Genomic DNA, 18,606 nt, shown 5'->3' with positions numbered 1-18,606 from the left:
TACTTTCCATTTAAAATACTGGCAATATTCCCTGTGTTGTACAATACATTCTTGAGCCTATCTTATACCCAGCAGTTTGAACCTCCCACTCCCCTGCTCTCATATGGCCCCTCTCCCCCACCACTGGTAGCCACTAGTTTGAAAGTGTTACTTGCTCAGTCATGTCCAACTCTTCGCTACTCCATGGACTGTAGCCCATCTGGCTCCTCCGTTCATGAGATTTCCCAGGCAAGAATACTAGGGTGGGTTGCCATGTCCTTCGCCAGAGGAATCTTCCCAGCCCAGGGATCAAACCCAGGTCTCCTATATTGCAGGCAGATTCTTTACTGTTTGAGCTACCCAGGAAGCCACTAAACATTCTCTGCCAGTCTGTTACTTTCACTGGTTTGTTGTATTTCTTAGATTCCACCAAGCTGGTTTTGAGGGTCAGACTGCTTCTCCAATGAATGGCATCTAGCTGTAGACTAAAGGACAAAAAGATTTAGCAAGATGAAGTAGGGAAGAGAGGGATCCCAGCAGTGAAGCAGCAGGTATGAAGGACCTTGGTTAGAAGGAGGGAGCTGAAGCATTCAGGTTGGTCCTCCCCCTGCTGCATGCTCTGGGATCCCTTCTGTTTCTGTGTGATTTGCTACTAGTAGCTTACCTTATACCTGTGGCTGGAGACACCTCACCAGTGTGGAGAGCCAGTGTGCCTGAAAGTCTACATTCTCTTTTAGGTGCCCAATACCAACATCTGACCGGGGTGGAAGAACCAAAACTAGACAAACTCTAATGATCATGCTGCTGCTAAGTCACTTCAGTCGTGTCTGACTCTGTGCAACCCCATAGACAGCAGCCCACCAAGCTCCCCCATCCCTGGGATTCTCCAGGCAAGAACACTGGAGTGGGTTGCCATTTCCTTCTCCATTGCATGAAAGGGAAAAGGGAAGGTGAAGCTGCTCAGTCGTGTCCAACTCTTAGTGACCCCATGGACTGCAGCCCATCAGGCTCCTCCGTCCATGGGGTTTTCCAGGCAAGTGCACTGGAGTGGGGATCACACCAAAAAAAACAGACATAGTGGTTACCACTGGTGAGAGGGAAGAGGGCAACAATAAAGAGGTAGGAGAGTAAGAGGTACAAACTAGTATGTACAGAATAAGCTATGAGGCTATATTGTACAACATGGGGAATATAATCAGTATTTTACAATAAATGGATCATAACCTTTAAAAATTGTGAATCACTATATTGTATACCTGTTACTTACATAATATTGTACAGCAACTGTAGTTGTTCAGTCACTTAGTCATGTCTGACTCTTTGCAACCCCATGGACTGCATCACGCCAAGCTTCCATTCTTCACCATCTCCCAGAGCTTGCTCAAACTCATGTCCATTGAGTCAGTGATGCCATCCAACCATCTCATCCTCTGTTGTCCGCTTCTCCTCCTGCCCCCAATCTTTCCCAGCATCAGGGTCTTTTCCAACGAGTCAGCTCTTCGCATCAGGTGATTTGCCAAAGGATTGGAGCTTCAGCTTCACATCAGTCCTTCCAGTGAATATTCAGGATTGATTTCCTTTAGGATAGACTGGTTTGATCTCCTTGCAGTCCAAGGGACTCTCAAGAATTTTCTCTAACACCACAGTTCAAAAGCATCAATTCTTCAGCTCAGCCTTTTTTATTGTCCAGCTCTCACATCCGTACATGACTACTGGAGAAACCATAGCTTTGACTAGATGGACCTTTGTCGGCAAAGTAATGTCTCTGCTTTTTAATATGCTGTCTAGGTTGGTCATACCTTTCCGTCCAAGCAGTAAGCGTCTTTTAATTTCATGTCTGCAGTCACCGTCCACAGTGATTTTGGAATCCAAGAAAAAAAGTCTGTCACTGTTTCCATTGTTTCCCCATCTATTTGCCATGAAGTGATGGGACAAGATGCCATGATTTTTGTTTTTTGAATGTTGAGTTATAAGCCAGGTTTTTCACTCTCCTCTTTCACCTTCACCAAGAGGTTCTTTAATTCCTCCTCTCTTTCTGCCATAAGGGCAATATCACCTGTATATCTGAGGTTTATTGTACCTCACTTAAAAAACAAACTAGACAAACTCTGAAGTATAAATTATACTAAACGCTAGCACTTCTTGTGGGATCAGGAGCAGTCTGTGTAACTGAAATTACTTGGCTTCTTCTTGTTTCCTATCTTTTCCCCCTGCTTCCTGCAGGGTTCCTCCTGGAACACTCAGAGAAGAAACCATCTGCATGTGACTCTTTGGCTCAGAAACCACTGTGGGGAGAACCAGACTGAGACAGCCATTGTGGCTGATGCAGAGGGAGGCTGGGAAGGTGGCAGGAGGTGGAATTAAGAGGGGAGGGCCAGGGCGTGAACGTTCATGAATCTGTACAGAATCCTGGTCTACATGCCAAGAACACTGGGCCACCACTGGAGGCTTTTTAGGTGGCAGAATGTGCCTGTGCATGCTAAGCTGCCCAGTTGTGTCTGACTCTGAAACCCTATGGACTGTAGCCCACCAGGCTCTTCTGCTCATGGAATTCTCCAGGCAAGAATACTGGAGTGTGTTGCCATGCCCTCCTCCAAGGGATCTTCCCAACCCAGGGATCCAACCCAGGTCTTCTATGTCTCCTGCATTTGCAGGTGGGTTCTTTACCACTAGCGCCACCTGGAAAGCCCTAAGCAGCAGAGTAGCTCTTCCCTACTCCCCCACTCAGTACCATAGACCCCAAAGTTTTCAACATTTCTCAGACAGCCCTTTCACAGCCCATTTGTCAGCTTTGGCTTAGGTCTTCCCTCTGCCTCTTCTACTTTCCTACTCAGTTAACTCTGATGGATCCTTCAAGACTCACTTCAAGAATTGCCTCCTCCAGGAAGTCTTCCCTGACCTTCATCAGTCACACTTAATGCCCCCAACCAGGGTTGGACTAGATGCCACTTTTCTGTGCTCCCCCAGCATCCTCTTCTTATTTTTATCATTCAGCTCCCTTTAACGAATGAATTTATTGGGGGACCTGCTCAAACATTTTATTACTGATGGGGCAAGTAATCAAAAAAGTTTAGTGACCTCACCCCTAGATCCTGAGCTTCCTGAGAACTAAAACTGTCCACTTTTTTTCTCCTTAAAGTTGTATTTAGTGCCTAGTCAAAATGAAAAATTGCCTACTTGCTCACTATGTGTCAGGCCACCGTCCCAAGCATTTCACATGCCTTGTAATTTATGACAATCCCGTGAGGAAGGTACATGTTAACCCTGTTTTATAAATAAGACAAGTGTGGCACAGGAAGACTAAATAATTCGCCCAAGAAGATCACACAGCTCGAAGGCAGGATTCACATTCAAGGGATATTGACTCCAGAACTTGGACTTAATATATACACGTGTGTATATATATATATAATTTATTTATGTTGGCTATGCTGTTCTCATTGCTGCGAGGGCTTTTCTCTACTTGTGGCCAGTAGGGGCTACTCTCTAGCTGCAGTGCTCAAGCTTCTCACTACAGTAGCCTCTCTTGCAGTGGAGCTCAGGCTCTATCTAGGTGCCCAGGCTTCAGCCATGTTTTCTGGGCTTTGCAGCACAGGCTCCGTAGTTGTAGCGCCTGGCCTTAGTTGTTCCACAGCATGTGGGATCTTCCCGGTCCAGGGATGGAATCTGTGTCCCCTGTATTGGCAGGCGAATTCTTTACCGCTGAGCCACCAGGTAGCCCCAGGACCTGACTCTTAAGTCACATGTTAAGGTCAACACACAGCACAGGCATTAAAAAGAGGTGGGCATGATGCTCATATCACTCTCATCCCACGATCTCTGCATTCCTGGCCTCTTTTTGGTCTCCTCTTCCCCACTGGACCTCATCCTGGTCATGATGACACACGTTTCATCTCCTACCTACTTTTCCTCATATGCCTTACCAATCCGCGAAAGCTCCTGTGGCTCCAGCATGCCCTCACAATGGGACGATTCTTGGGATTAGATTCTCACTGAGCTCTGGGTGGTACCACGTGAGATCGTGACATCGTTGTCTTCCTGACAAGATTTTAGAGAGGACTAGACCCCTTGATGAAATTTTGGAAACCCCCAAGTGGGCTGTCAACCATGTTTTTACATAGCCATGCTGCAGCAGGAGCGGAAGGAGAAGAGGATTTCCTAGGAGAATATCCCAGATGCTCCCAGCTGAAATCTGAAAACTATGAGACCCACACACAAACCTACACCCTGGGGTCAACTTCGGAGGTTGAGGGGGTGGCTGCAGGTGGGGGTGGGGGAGGGCGGCTCCTTGCTTTGTTCACTGCTGCCTTATTCAGCTCTCATTAGCATCCTACTATGTGCAGGGCACCAGGCTAGATGCTGAGTTTACAGAGATGCCTGGGAGAAGGTCACAGGCCCCAAGGAACTCCAGGCTGAGGCACAAATTCAGACCAGCTAGCAGACCATTTTAATACACTGGGGCAGGCACTGTGAGAGGAAGTAGAAACTTAAGAGGAAGAAACTTCCTCTTTGTGAGAGAAACTTAAGAGGAAGGACCCTTGACCTGACCCAGGTTGGGAGTATCAGGGAAAACCTCCTAGAAGAGGCAAAAAAAAAGAAAAATGGAAGGAATTTCAAGTATGGATTTGTGTTAGGATCAGGACATTACTCCTTATTAAGCTGCATGGCTTTGGGAAAATTGCTTAACCTCTATAAGCTTGAATGGTCCTATTTGTATAATGGGAGTAATTGTGTGTACAGCATGGAATTAATGAGATAATTAATGAGATAAGTATGTATCAGTCACACAGCTATCTGTTGAATTTTCACCAAGGGTCAGACACCATTCTTTGCATTTTTAGCCCATGTAACCCTAACAACAACTCTTTGATATAGAAACTATCATTAACACCATTTTATAGATGAGAAAGCTGAGGCATTGTCTTAGTTTGAATGAACAAACCAGATGCAGATTGAGACAAAGATTCGAGCACAAATAGTTTATGGAGAGAGGCTTCCTTGTCGGCTCAGGGGTAAAGAACCCGCCTGACAATGCAAGAGACTCAGGTTTGATCCCTGGGTTGGGAAGATCCCCTGGAAGAGGGCATGGCAACCCATTCCAGTATTCTTGCCAGGGAAATCCTGTGGACAGAGGAGTCTGGCAGGCTATAGTCCATGAGGTCGCAAAGAGTTGACCACAACTTAGTAACTAAACAACAACAATATTACAAGTTTATGGAGAGGTGCAAAGAACATGACAACAGCAGAGGAAAGGAACATACCAACAACAGGTATACTATCAAGCCAGCTGCTATGGTGGGTGAACAGACCTTAATTCTGCAGAGAATTCTAAGGAATTGTGCAAAACACCTGTGTGGAGATTATCCCAGACAATAAGCAAGGGAGTAGGGTATTTATATCCCCATATCTGTCAGTCACTGGTTAACAGCTGCCCCCAGAAGACTCAGCTTGCAATGTACATTGATAACCTGAGTTCTGGAGGACCAAGGATAGCTCTCCAACAAAGACGCAGACGCTGGCCATGGAAAGGTGGGTTGGAATGAGTGGGAATACAAAGCAGATGTGCGGAGACAGGCACCAAAAACTGACAATGTCTGCGATGGGTCCCAGAGGCTAAGTAATCTCCCAAGGTCACATAGCTAATGAGTAACAGAACTGAATCTGAACCCAGGCAACTTGGTTCCAGAGCTCATTCTATTAACTCCACACTACACTGCTGCTCCTAGATTGTTGGTTACAAAAAGTGTAGCATTTGTGGTTGTCACTGCCGCCATGATTATTGTTTTTTGGTCCTGCCTTTAGAGATTAAACCCAAGGGCAAGAAGTTGTTATTCATTTTATCACGCATTTTCTTGAAAAAGTTGAGTTTGAGACTGTGGTTCTTTAGTTCAAGCCCTAACTTTGTGCTGCCTACTAGACAGATCATTTCCCCTCTCTAGCCTCGATTTCCTCGTTTATAATAGGTGTCAGATTGGATGATCTCTGCACAAGTCTCTTGTCTGACAGTCTTTGCTCCTCTCATGTGGCTTTTTCACAAAAGTGTAGGGAGCCCTAATGGTGAGGACAGGTCAGTGGGTGTCTCCAGCCTGACCATCTCCGCCCCTTCAGACAGCAAGTTCCTGATTAACCAGCACTGATGGTAATTTATGTTCCTACAAAATCCTCCTCATTGGGAACAAGAGAAAATTAAATTGCTCACTGGAGTCGGTAACAGATGGTTGGCTCCATCTTCTTCTGACTGGGACCCCCCCAGAGAGAGTAATTGAGGGCATCCTGTCATACAAAAGGGACCAGGGGGGCTGAGGGAGGCTGAAGGATGGTCGGGAGTCCTCTCCCTGGCACATATGTCATTCTGATGTCTCCCCTTTTCTCAGCGAAGGAGAAAATCAAATACAACCCAGAAGGAGCTAAAGCAGTTTGTAAATAGGGCACACTGGGGTGCCTCCAGCTTTTTTTATTCCACTTTATTTATTTTGTTTTGATGTGTATGTGTGTGCGCACATGTGTGTATACCCCCAAAGCCAAGTTGGAGGTTTCCCAAGCATCTGGCCCAGGAAACTCAACTTGGCCAGTCCCGGGGGAACCCCTGGATGGATCTAGAGGCTGACTGAGCCCTGCTTGTTCATGCCAGTGCTGGCCCCACTCCAAAAACTCCAAAATGCTAGTTTTAACTGAGAGCCAACACAAGAGTCCTTGTTATTACTCAACTGAGGAAGAGAGGAAGGAGAAGGGGAAGTCTTTTTCAGGCAATGGTTTCTACCCAGCAACCCATGGACAACATTCATACACACAATCCCACTGGACCTTCTGAAGCTTCCATCTCCTTCCCTTGGTATCCTTTCAGGCCCCTTAAGCAAATGTCCATCAGACTAGCGGGATCCTCTTTTGAGACCAAAGTCCAGAGAGGGTGTTTTGAGAGGGTATCAAACAAATACAATTTGGAGCATAAAAGACCTCTAGTGTCCTATAGACCCAGCTCTAATCCTTACTCTGCCACTAACAAACTGTGTGGCCGTGGGCAAGTCACTTAACCTCTCTGACCTCACTCTTTTGATCTGTAAGAACATCTTATTTTGAGGATTACAGGAAACAGCACAGGTAAAGCAGCCAACAAAGATATCTGGCATACTGTAGATACTTCATGTACTTTTATTCAAAGAATTACAGAAGCTCAAGCTAAAAACCCCAAAAACCTTTGGAGTCATTCTCCTAGTCACTAGTTAGGGACCCACAAGGCAGACTTTAAATACACCCAGCCCCTCTCTCTTCCTGCGCCCTCCTCATGACAATCGTGGTGGCTCAGTTCCCCATCACCTCCCACTCCCGCAACACACACATACATGCTTCTCCCGTATTACCCCACGAGGCCAGTAAATAATTTAAGGACTGCTCCAATCTGTAACCTAGTTTGTGCTCCACAATGCCAAATGTCCTGAAACCAGAAGCTTCCTGTAACAGCATTTCCCATGTAGTTCATATAACAAGACTGCTAAGGTTTTGAACACAGGAAGAAATCACCTATAATTCTACTGCCCTAATATCAAATCCTTATTTCATTAGAAAACAAGCTTTCCCATCTTTTCTTTTTTTTTTTTTTTCCCATCTTTTCTAATGTTTTTCTTCACTTAAAATTCAGTAAGCCCTGGATTGGCTCCTAGAATAAACAAGTAACATTAGTGGAAAAACTGATGAAATCTGAAAAAAAAAAAACAAAACTCTGGAGTTTAGTTAATGGTAACGTACCAATAGTTTTGACCAATGTACCACAGTAAAGTAAGATGCTAAAATTAGGGAGATCTAGGTGAGGGATGGACTTACCAGGTGACTCAGTGGTAAAGAACCCACCTGCCAATGCAGGAGACATGGGTTTGATCCCTGGGTTGGGAAGATCCCCTGGAGGAGGACATGGCAACCCACTCCAATACTTTTGCCTGGGAAATTCCATGGACAGAGAAGCCTGGTGAGCTATAGTCTATGGAGTCACAAAAGAGTTGGACATGACTTAGCGACTAAATAACACAATGTGAAGTGTATGTGGGAACTTGCTGTACTATCTTTGCAAGCTTTCTTTAAAGTCATTCTGAAGTGAAGAGTTCATTTTTTAAAAGACAAGGTTTAGAATAGATGTTGTGTGTAACACTGTGTAAATAAATGAACAAACGTGTTTTCTCTTCTAAAAAAAACCTTAATAACCAACACTTTTCATTGTTTAAACATAGTAATTATAGTTATCACTTGTTGCTAAATAATAGTTCATCTCAAAATATCTCATTTCTATTTTTTTCTGATTACTGCTACCACTTTCCAGTCTCTGCCTGGAGACTGCCTATTTCACCTCTCCTGCCTCTATTTCAACACCTATAAAATCAGAGTTATAAAAATTTCCAGACGTTATTGTGAAGATTGAATGCGATAATGCCGGGTTTGGCAAATGGTAAGTGTTGGTTAGTGTTATTATCATTCTCCTGTATTGGCTTTTAATCCAACCCTAATATTAAAGACCCACGTGACATTGAACAAACTATTAAATTAAATATCTCAGGATTTGGTTTCCTCATCTGTTGCTCAAAACTATCTTCTTTAGGAGGCAGCCTAAATGTCTGTCGACAGATGAATGGATAAAGAAGATGTGGTACAAATATACACTGGAATATTACTCAGTCATGAAAAATAAAGTTATGCCATTCATTTGCAGCAACATGGATGAAACTAGATGTTATCATACTAAGTGAAGTAAGTCAAACAGAGAAAGACAAATATCATATGATATCCCTTATATGTGGAATATTTTTTAAAAAGGCACAAATGAACTTATTTCCAAAATAGAAACTCACAGACATAGGAAACAAACTTACTTATCAAAGGGGAAAGGGGGATGGAGGTGAGGATAAATTAAGAGATGGGATTAATACATATGCACTACTATATATAAAATAGATAACAAACAAGGACCTACTATATAGCACAGGGAACTATACTCAATAATTCATAATAACCTATAAAAGAAAAGAATCTGAAAAAGAATATATATATACATGCATGCTGTACAACTGAAACTAACACAATATTGTAAATCAACTATATCTGTGCTTAGTCGCCCAGTCCTGTCTGACTCTTTGCAACCCCAGGACTGCAGCCCGCCAGGCTCCTCTGTCCATGGGGATTCTCCAGGCAAGAATACTGGAGTGGCTTGCCATGCCCTCCTCCAGGGGATCTTCCCAATCTAGGGATTGAACCCAGGTCTCCCACATTGCAGGCAGATTCTTTACCCACTGAGCCACCAGAGAAGCATAAATCAACTGTATTTCAGTTTAAAAAAGAAAAGGAAAATGAAATCTAAGAGATGATAACTTAAAATACCGTCAGTTGAATACACCAGAGCTATCATATTTTTTAAAAACTCATCTTCTGTGACAGCATTAGCACCATTGGTGTGGGCTGTCATACTACCCTACAGGCAGAGTAAAGCAGCAGAAATAAAAATAGCCAACCAGAGCACTTACCATCTGCCAAACTACTGTAAGAGCCTTGCATGTATTACTCATTTAATCCTCCCATCTGTACTATGAGATAGGGAGTCCCCCTTTAGAGATAAGGATGCCTAGGCTCAGAGAAGTAAGTATGCAGGATCTTTCCTGGCTGACTTGGGCTTGAACCGGGTGGTCTGGCTCCAGACTTGCTCCCCTTAGCCCTGCTGAGCAAGGACAGCTCTGAGCTCTGTCCAGCTCTCACAGCAGCGGGGAGGTGAGAGCACCAGCCAGCAAAAAGGATCTGGGAGAGGCACCACCAACACCCACTGCTGGGAAGACGGAGAACTGTACACTGATTTGTACATGTTTCTGTCCTGAACTGAAGCCAATCACTTCCAATCACATGCCACTGGTCAAAATAAGCCCTTGGTCATGCCAAACATCAAAGGTTCTGGGCCCAGAAGGAAGAAAACTACAAATACTGCAGAGTAACACAAATGTCTGCTGATCATTATTAAAATAAAAGGATCTTCTTGAAAGACTAGAAGCACTTGCTTAATATTGAAACAGAAGTTGATTTAGTACTTATTACCCCTATATTATTATTATATTATTATTTAATTAAATAGAATTTTATCAGTAGTTTTTGTTGTTATAATTTTTGTTCACAGTTTAACAAATACTTCTCATCCTCGAATATTTACAACCTCCACCACTTACTAATTATGTGACCTTCTACCATGGCCAACCATTCCAAGCTGCCTGGGACCAAGGGTTTCCAGTAACACTGGACTTGTAGCGCTAAAATCAGAACAGTCCCAGGCAAACCTGGATAGTTGGTCAGCCTACTTTTGACAAGCCTCTTAACCTCCCTAAACCCATTTTTTTTTTATATTTGTAACATGAAAGGTAATAATATTATTAAAATCTACTTTTGTGAGGTTTAATGTATATGTAAACACAACAATTTTTTGTGCATGGTAAATTCATTACATTCTGACGATATCATGAACATCATTATTTCTGCTTTATAGATGAAGACCTTGAAACCCCAGCAGGTGATGAGAATCTCCCAAGAACAACATGCAAAGCTGTTCTTCAGGCTGCAGAGACCAGACACTGCCCTCCTCTGGCCCTGTCGAGTGCCACTGGGCTCTGGCCCCTCTCGGGTCTGCGGAGAGTGTTTCCTACAACATTCGGATTGTTTCCGGCTCCGTGATGTACGTTCCCTATAGAGAGCTTGCGCATGCGCTCCTGGTCTTGCGGCTGTGGAACGTGTTCCTTGTTGTTGGATTTAGAAACCCGACTGTACGGCTAGTGATGCTCTCCGAAAAATCTCTCCTGGAGGAACGGGGACTTTCCTTCAGGGAGCGATGAATTACAGCTCCCCTGAAGGAGTAGTAATTCTTTACACTTAGGACGCCTGTTACACCTGGCAAAGTTGTCCAGCCATTCCAATGACCTGTGAGAGGACAGAAGAGCCCCCACCTTCTTCAGTCCTCAGTAGGGAAAAGCAGGCCCAGGGCGGTGAAGAAGCTCCAGAAGACAGCTCTCCACCCCCACCAGAGTTCTGTCTGCCACAGTAAGATCGTCAGATAGAAACTCAAAAGTCATGTTCTGCTAAGGTGACCAAACATCCTGGTTTGCCTGACATTGTCCCAATTTTCACTGCTAAAGTAACCCATCACAGAACACTCCTACTCCTGGGCAAACCAGGATGGTTGGTTGGTCCATGGCTTCTCAGATTGCCTCTCAAACCACCCCCCTTATTCTGTTGTATGAATTTATATGCACTCCATGCTTCTCTTTTGTAGCACTCATCACAGTTGTAATTACACAGCCAGTTGTGAAATGTGTTATTTTTGTCTTGTCCACTACACTATATAGCTTTAGGCAGGCAATGATCAAATCTGCATCCTTTGCTCCTAGCCCATTATGCAGAGTATTCTCTCAATAGACCTTCCTCAAATAAATGAATGATTACATGAATGAATGAATGAATGAATGAGTCACTCAGTAAATGTTGTATGAAAATATTTAGTAACTACCTTTGCTCAGATTGACATTTCACAAAATGTCTTCCTTCTGGTACTCATTAATATTAGTAACCAAAAAATAAGTGTTTCCTTGGTAAAATAAGCACCAGAACTCTGGGTTAAACAAAGTGGATCAGATTTTCTTTATTTTGCAGGGATCTTTGTATTTACTGAGTGAAGTGTATACTATGTTTTTCAATTTAACCATGAGTTCTTTGAGCAAAGAGCATTTGGAGAACTTATGATCTGAAAAACATCTTTTGAGAAATGCTGGACTAGATAGCATGTGTACTTGCTGCCAACTCCATTTCCAGTCTCCTCTGGAAGACTGCTGTTATTACCGCTGTTATTGAGGCCATTGTTCCTTGTCTATGAATAACAGAAACCTGAGGATAAGCTCTGCTTCTCACAAGCCCTGACTCTCCAAACTCCCATACCTTCACCTTCCAAGGCAAACTAATGTTTTATAAAAATAAATCACCATGATATGCTGGCTTGTTTCCCCAAAACACTCCTGAAGAATGACAAGACTGTTCCAGCTCTTTTTCCCCAAATCCTCATATCTCCCTACAATCACAGACCCCGTGGCCATTTTCAGATGGTGAAAGGCAGCTCTTTGGACATCCCAGCAGATTGGAGTTGGTGACAAAACTCCCTTCATTTCACCGTCTAAGAACTGAGTGCTCAGAGGTGAGGAAGCTAGACTGCTGCCCAGCTTGGCAACCTCCCCGGTCATTATTCACAGGTAATGACTGATCAGTCTCTTACAGCCTGCAGAAGAAGAAAAATCAAAGAAGGGGTTTGCTTAGCTGTCATGAATGCTAAAAGAACAGTAGCGAGAGGGGGTAGGGAGGAATACGTAGCACCTGCTCCTGAGGGGATGAAATAATGGTGCATTTCAAAGTAAATTTAAAACTGTTTTGAAATCTATCAGCCAATGGTAGGGTACAAAGTCATTTGTCAAGATGAAAAATAATAAGAGAGTTGATCAACTTTTCAGTCTCAGAAAGGGCGTGAGGGTAGACTTTGCTGCCAGTGCCAGCTCTTTTCTACATATGTTCATGTATTAATTCCTTCTTTCACTCAACACAGATTTACTGAGGGTTGATTAGCTGTCAGACACTATGCTAGTAGCCATGGGAGACACAAAGGTCAGCAGAAGAAACACTGCCTCTGCCTTTACAGAGCCCAAAGGTCAGTGAAGGAGGTGTAAACAATCAGGTAGGTGAACTGTGACAAGTGCAATGAAAGAAAAGGAAAGTTATATGGTGCTAGTGACTGATGCTCAGCAAGATGATATAACCTAACATGAGCAATCAGGGGAGGCTTCCTTGAGGAGGTGACATTTGAGATGAGCTCTAAAGGATAAGCAGGAAGTCTTTCACTTGGACTTTGTGAAATAGGCATTTTAAGGCCCATATCAGCATATTTGGGGCTGTGAGTAGGAGCAAACTCAACTAAAAATGATATAAGTGAAAGAAAATTTATCTTGCCTAACAAGAAGACTAGAGGAAGCACAGTTTCTGGGTTGCTCAATTAAGTGGCTTAACAGTGGCATCCATAACTAGGTTTTCCCATCTTTCCACCTTCTTGTCTTCCTCCTGGGCTTGTGCTTGCAGTCTGCACTGTGCAGCCTCAAGCAGTGGCTGTCATAACTCCAGGCATCATACAAGGGGCAGCATTGGGAGACAGAGGGTGAGTGTGCTCCTCCCCTGAGGCTTTTTCCATTGAGGGAATCCTTTCCCAAAGCCCCCAGCAGGCACCGACTCATGCCTTTTAGACCAGAATTTCATCCCATGCCCTTTCCTAAAGCAATCAAGGAATTACCACCACAATCAGTGTAGATCAAGACTTCAACTCCCACCCCCCAAAAGTCTGTGATTGCTTAATAGCTAAACAAAGACAGTGTTTATGAGCAAGGTAGAAGATAAGAATTTTTCTCACAATCAGTTTTACAATTAGATTTTTCTTTTTCTTTTGGCTGTGCTGGGTCTTCACTGCAGTGTGTCGGCTCTTGATAGCGACCCTTGGGCTTCTCTAGTTGCAGCCCTTGGGCTCTCTAGTTGTGGAGCTCAGGATCCAGGCAGCAAGCTCAGTAGCTGCAGCATGCAGGCCTCTCTCTAGTTGCGGCACATGTGCTTAGTTGCCCTGCAGCATGTAGGATCTTAGTTCCCTGACATAGGGATTGAACCCATGTACCCTGCATTGGAAGGTGGATTCTTAACCACTGGACCACCAGGGAAGCCCCTACAATTAGGAAGTTGACATCTGAGAGTTAAACAACTTCTCTCCTGCAACTTTAGATTGGAGCATGGGTGAATCTGATGCTTATTTCATGTTTTCCTCTCCATCCAGTCATGCAGTGAAGAATGGACCAGATTCAGGGAGGCTTCATTCTGTGATGTAAGCTCAGGAGCTGGTCCTGCTGCTGAGTCTGCAGGTGAAGGAGCCCCAGATGTGGGAGAAGACAAGGGGCTGAGAGCAGAGAGGGCCCAACACATTTTCAAGCGAGAGACTCGGAGACAGGGGACATGAGCAGAAGAAACTACTGCAACTAGAGATCCCAAGAGGGTCTCAGAAATGAGACAGAAGTCACAGCTATTAGAACTGAAGCACTAGCAGCTGGGCTTAGTGACTGAGTAAAACCCTTGCGAGCTCCCCGCCCCCATCTGGCACTGGGCTGCACAGCTGCCTCTGCTGTGAGGACAGGAGGGCCAGAGCAGGATGGGGCAGGCCGCAGAACAGGCCTAAGGTGAGGCACCCACACCTGTAAAGTGGACCAAGAAAGGGAATCCACCAGAAGAGGCCGGAAAGAATAGTCAGAGAAGTAGGAAAGGAATGGAGATAGTAAAGACGGCAGAACAAGATATCCACAGGGAAGGGATAGTCACACAGGGTCTGATGTAGAGTGTGAATGGAATGCACTTGGATGCATCCCTCAATGTATGAATGAGTGCACGGATGAGTGAATAAATGAGCAAATACAGGGGAAACGCCAGATAAGATGCAGGTACTGTATCAGAGAATAAACAGAGGATTTCTGAATTCCCAGCAGGTGGGATTCAGGAAAGAAGAGGGAAATGGGAGGTCATAGAAGATGACTGTGAAATCTCAGGACTTGGCACCTCTTGGATCAGATCTGAACATCAGTAGGAGTCGGGTTATATGCCTACCCACTGCCCACCCCCACCATAAACACATGCACATGCATTCTCTAGATGCAGATGCAAAGGCAGGCTCTGCTGCTTCCCTGCTCTTTACTGATGACAGGTGAGCCCTCTCACAGACTAGACAGGTTCCTTGGAACAAAGACTAGATTTTTGCAAGTGACAGAATACCAAGCAGATGGAACCCACCAGAATGGGTAAGAATAGGAAAGACCACCAAATACCAATTTTCTAAACTCCAGGAGTATCTCAGAGGAGTCCTTATGTTCTGCTCTATGATTATTTTCAGCCACACCCCTGTCCTGAAAACCTAGGAGTGCCAGGGTCAAAGATGAGAGACATCCTTCCTTCAAAATGCCCCTTTGACTTATCAATCCCATGCTTTATACCCATGCTGTCCTTTCAAGGGGAAGTGCCTTCTTACCCCAAATTCACACAGCTTCAAGAGACAACTACCTGAAGCCAGGTTGCCTTTCTATGATTCCCTTCATTTAAGGGATTGCTTAAAAAAAGCAATGTACTCCATAGAATACGGTATTCCACAGTTGACTGCTCCCACAGTATCACAGCATCATTCCCCTATATTTATGTTTGAAAGTGAAAGTGAAAGTCACTCAGTCGTGTCTGACTCTTTGCGACCCCATGGACTATACAGTCCATAGAATTCTCCAGGCCAGAATACGGGAGTGGGTAGCCTTTCCCTTCTCCAGAGGATCTTCCCAACCCAGAGATCAAACCCAGGTCCCCTGCGTTGCAGGCAGATTCTTTACCAGCTGAGCCACAAGGGAAGCTCATATTTATGTTTATCTGATAATCTCCTTTTTCTCTAGCCTAAGATTATTTGGAGACAGAAACTAAATTTCATGTCTGTGTGAATCTGCAGTCATGTCTGTATACAAGGCAACTAACATAGCACCTAATTAGTAGTAAGTGCTCAAAGCAGGTATACTGATTAAAATACATAATTGCTAAGCAAATGAGTAATAATGAATAAAAGAATTAACAAATGAAGGATAAGTAATGAATGAATGGGAGTGAGTGAAAGAATTAATAAATAAAAAGTGAATGAGTGTTTTCTGACTCTAGTTAAGATGGAGTCAAGACATCCTCCACACGGTCTTATTCCCATTGAAAGCAACTAAAAACTCTGTGAAGAGAAAGCAGCGGGAAGTCCTCTGAGGACTCTGAAAAGCAAATGGTAGCAAAAGAAACAGAACTTCAAGTGATACCAAACTAGTGATGAGTTTCCTATAAATTTTTTCTCCAGTATTTCCTAGCCTGGACTCGAATGCAGCCTGAAATCTAGACCACCCATGGAATGAATGTGAGTCAGTTCAGTTCAGCTCAGTCACCCAGCCGTGTCCGACTCTTTGCAACCCCATGAATCGCAGCACACCAGGCCTCCCTGTCCATCACCAACTCCCGGAGTCCACTCAAACTCATGTCCATCGAGTCGGTGATGCCATCCAGCCATCTCATCCTCTGTCATCCCCTTCTCCTCCTGCCCCCAATCCCTCCCAGCATCAAGGTCTTTTCCAATGAGTCAACTCTTCACATGAGGTGGCCAAAGTATTGGAGTTTCAGCTTCAGCATCAGTGCTTCCAGTGAACACCCAGGACTAATCTCCTTTAGGATGAACTGGCTGGATCTCCTTGCAGTCAAAGGGACTTGCAAGAATCTTCTCCAACACCACAGTTCAAAAGCATCAATTCTTCGGCACTCAGCTTTCTTCACAGTCCAACTCTCACATCCATACATGACCACTGGGAAAATCATAGCCCTGACTAGACGGACCTTTGTTGGCAAAGTAATGTCTCTGCTTTTTAATATGCTATCTAGGTTGGTCATAACTTTCCTTCTAAGGAGTAAGCGTCTTTTAATTTCATGGCTGCAATCACCATCTGCAGTAATTTTGGAGCTCAAAAAAATAAAGTCTGATACTGTTTCCACTGTTTCCCCATCTATTTGCCATGAAGTGATGGGACCAGATGCCATGATCTTAGTTTTCTGAATGTTGAGCTTTAAGCCAACTTTTTCACTCTCCTCTTTCACTTTCATCAAGAGGCTTTTTAGTTCCTCTTCACTTTCTGCCATCAGGGTGGTGTCATCTGCATATCTGAGGTTATTGATATTTCTCCCAGCAATCTTGATTCTAGCTTGTGCTTCTTCCAGCCCAGCGTTTCTCATGATGTACTCTGCATATAAGTTAAATAAGCAGGGTGACAATATACAGCCTTAACATACTCCTTTTCCTATTTGGAACCAGTCTGTTGTTCCATGTCCAGTTCTAACTGTTGCTTCCTGACCTGCATACAGGTTTCTCATGAGGCAGGTCAGCTGGTCTGGTATTCCCATCTCTTTCAGAATTTTCCACAGTTTATTGTGATCCACACAATCAAAGGCTTTGGCATAGTCAATAAAGCAGAAATAGATGTTTTTCTGGAACTCCCTTGCTTTTTTGATGATCCAGCGGATGTTGGCAATTTGATCTCTGGTTCCTCTGCCTTTTCTAAAACCAGCTTGAATATCTGGAAGTTCATGGTTCACGTATTGCTGAAGCCTGGCTTGGAGAATTTTGAGCATTACTTTACTAGCGTGTGAGATGAGTGCAATTGTGCGGTAGTTTGAGCATTCTTTGGCATTGCCTTTCTTTGGGATTGGAATGAAAGCTGACCTTTTCCAGTCCTGTGTCCACTGCTGAGTTTTCCAAATTTGCTGTCATATTGAGTGCAGCACTTTCACAGCATCATCTTTCAGGATTTTAAATAGCTCAACTGGAATTCCATCACCTCCACTAGCTTTGTTCGTAGTGATGCTTTCTAAGGCCCACTTGATTTCACATTCCAGGATGTCTGGCTCTAGGTGAGTGCTCACACCATTGTGATTATATGGATCGTGAAGATCTTTTTTGTACAGTTCTTCTGTGTATTCGTGCCACCTCTTATTAATATCTTCTGCTTCTATTAGGTCCATACCATTTCTGTCCTTTATCGAATCCATCTTTGCATGAAATGTTCCCTTGGTATCTCTAGTTTTCTTGAAGAGATCTCTTGTCTTTCCCATTCTGTTGTTTTCCTCTAATCTTTGCATTGATCACTGAGAAAGGCTTTCTTATCTCTCCTTGCTATTCTTTGGAACTCTGCATTCAAAAGGGAATATCTTTCCTTTTCTCCTTTGCTTTTTGCTTCTCTTCTTTTCACAGCTATTTGTAAGGCCTCCTACGACAATCATTTTGCCTTTTTGCATTTCTTTTCCATGGGGATGGTCTTGATCCCTGTCTCCTGTACAATGTCACGAACCTCCATCCGTAGTTCATCAGGCAATCTGTCTATCAGATCTAGTCCCTTAAATCTATTTTTCACTTCCACTGTATAGTCATAAGGGATTTGATTTAGGTCATACCTGAATGGTCTAGTGGTTTTCTCCACTTTCTTCAATTTCAGTCTGAATTTGTCAATAAGGAGTTCATAATCTGAGCCACAGTCAGCTCCCAGTCTTGTTTTCACTGACTGTATAGAGCTTCTCCATCTTTGGCTGCAAAGAATATAATCAATCTGATTTCGGTGTTGACCATCTGGTGATGTCCATGTGTAGAGTCTTCTCTTGTGTTGTTGGAAGAGGGTGTTTGCTATGACCAGTGTGTTCTCTTGGCAAAACTCTATTAGACTTTGCCCTGCTTCATTCTGTACACCAAGGCCAAATCTACCTGTTACTCCAGGTGTTTCTTAACTTCCTACTTTTGCATTCCAGTCCCCTATAATGAAAAGGACATCTTTTTGGGGTGTTAGTTCTAAAAGGTCTTGTAGGTCTTCATAGGATCATTCAACTTCAGCTTCTTCAGGGTTACTGGTTAGGGCATAGGCTTGGATTACCATGATATTGAATGGTTTGTCTTGGAAATGAACAGAGATCATTCTGTCCTTTTTGAGTTTGGGGATAAACATGAAGCTCCTT

The sequence above is a fragment of the Cervus elaphus genome, chromosome 20, assembly GCF_910594005.1.
Source record: "Cervus elaphus chromosome 20, mCerEla1.1, whole genome shotgun sequence".
In the NCBI taxonomy this organism is placed as follows: domain Eukaryota; kingdom Metazoa; phylum Chordata; class Mammalia; order Artiodactyla; family Cervidae; genus Cervus; species Cervus elaphus.
The sequence above is the reverse complement of the archived record's forward strand: the minus strand, read 5'-3'. Positions refer to the sequence as shown.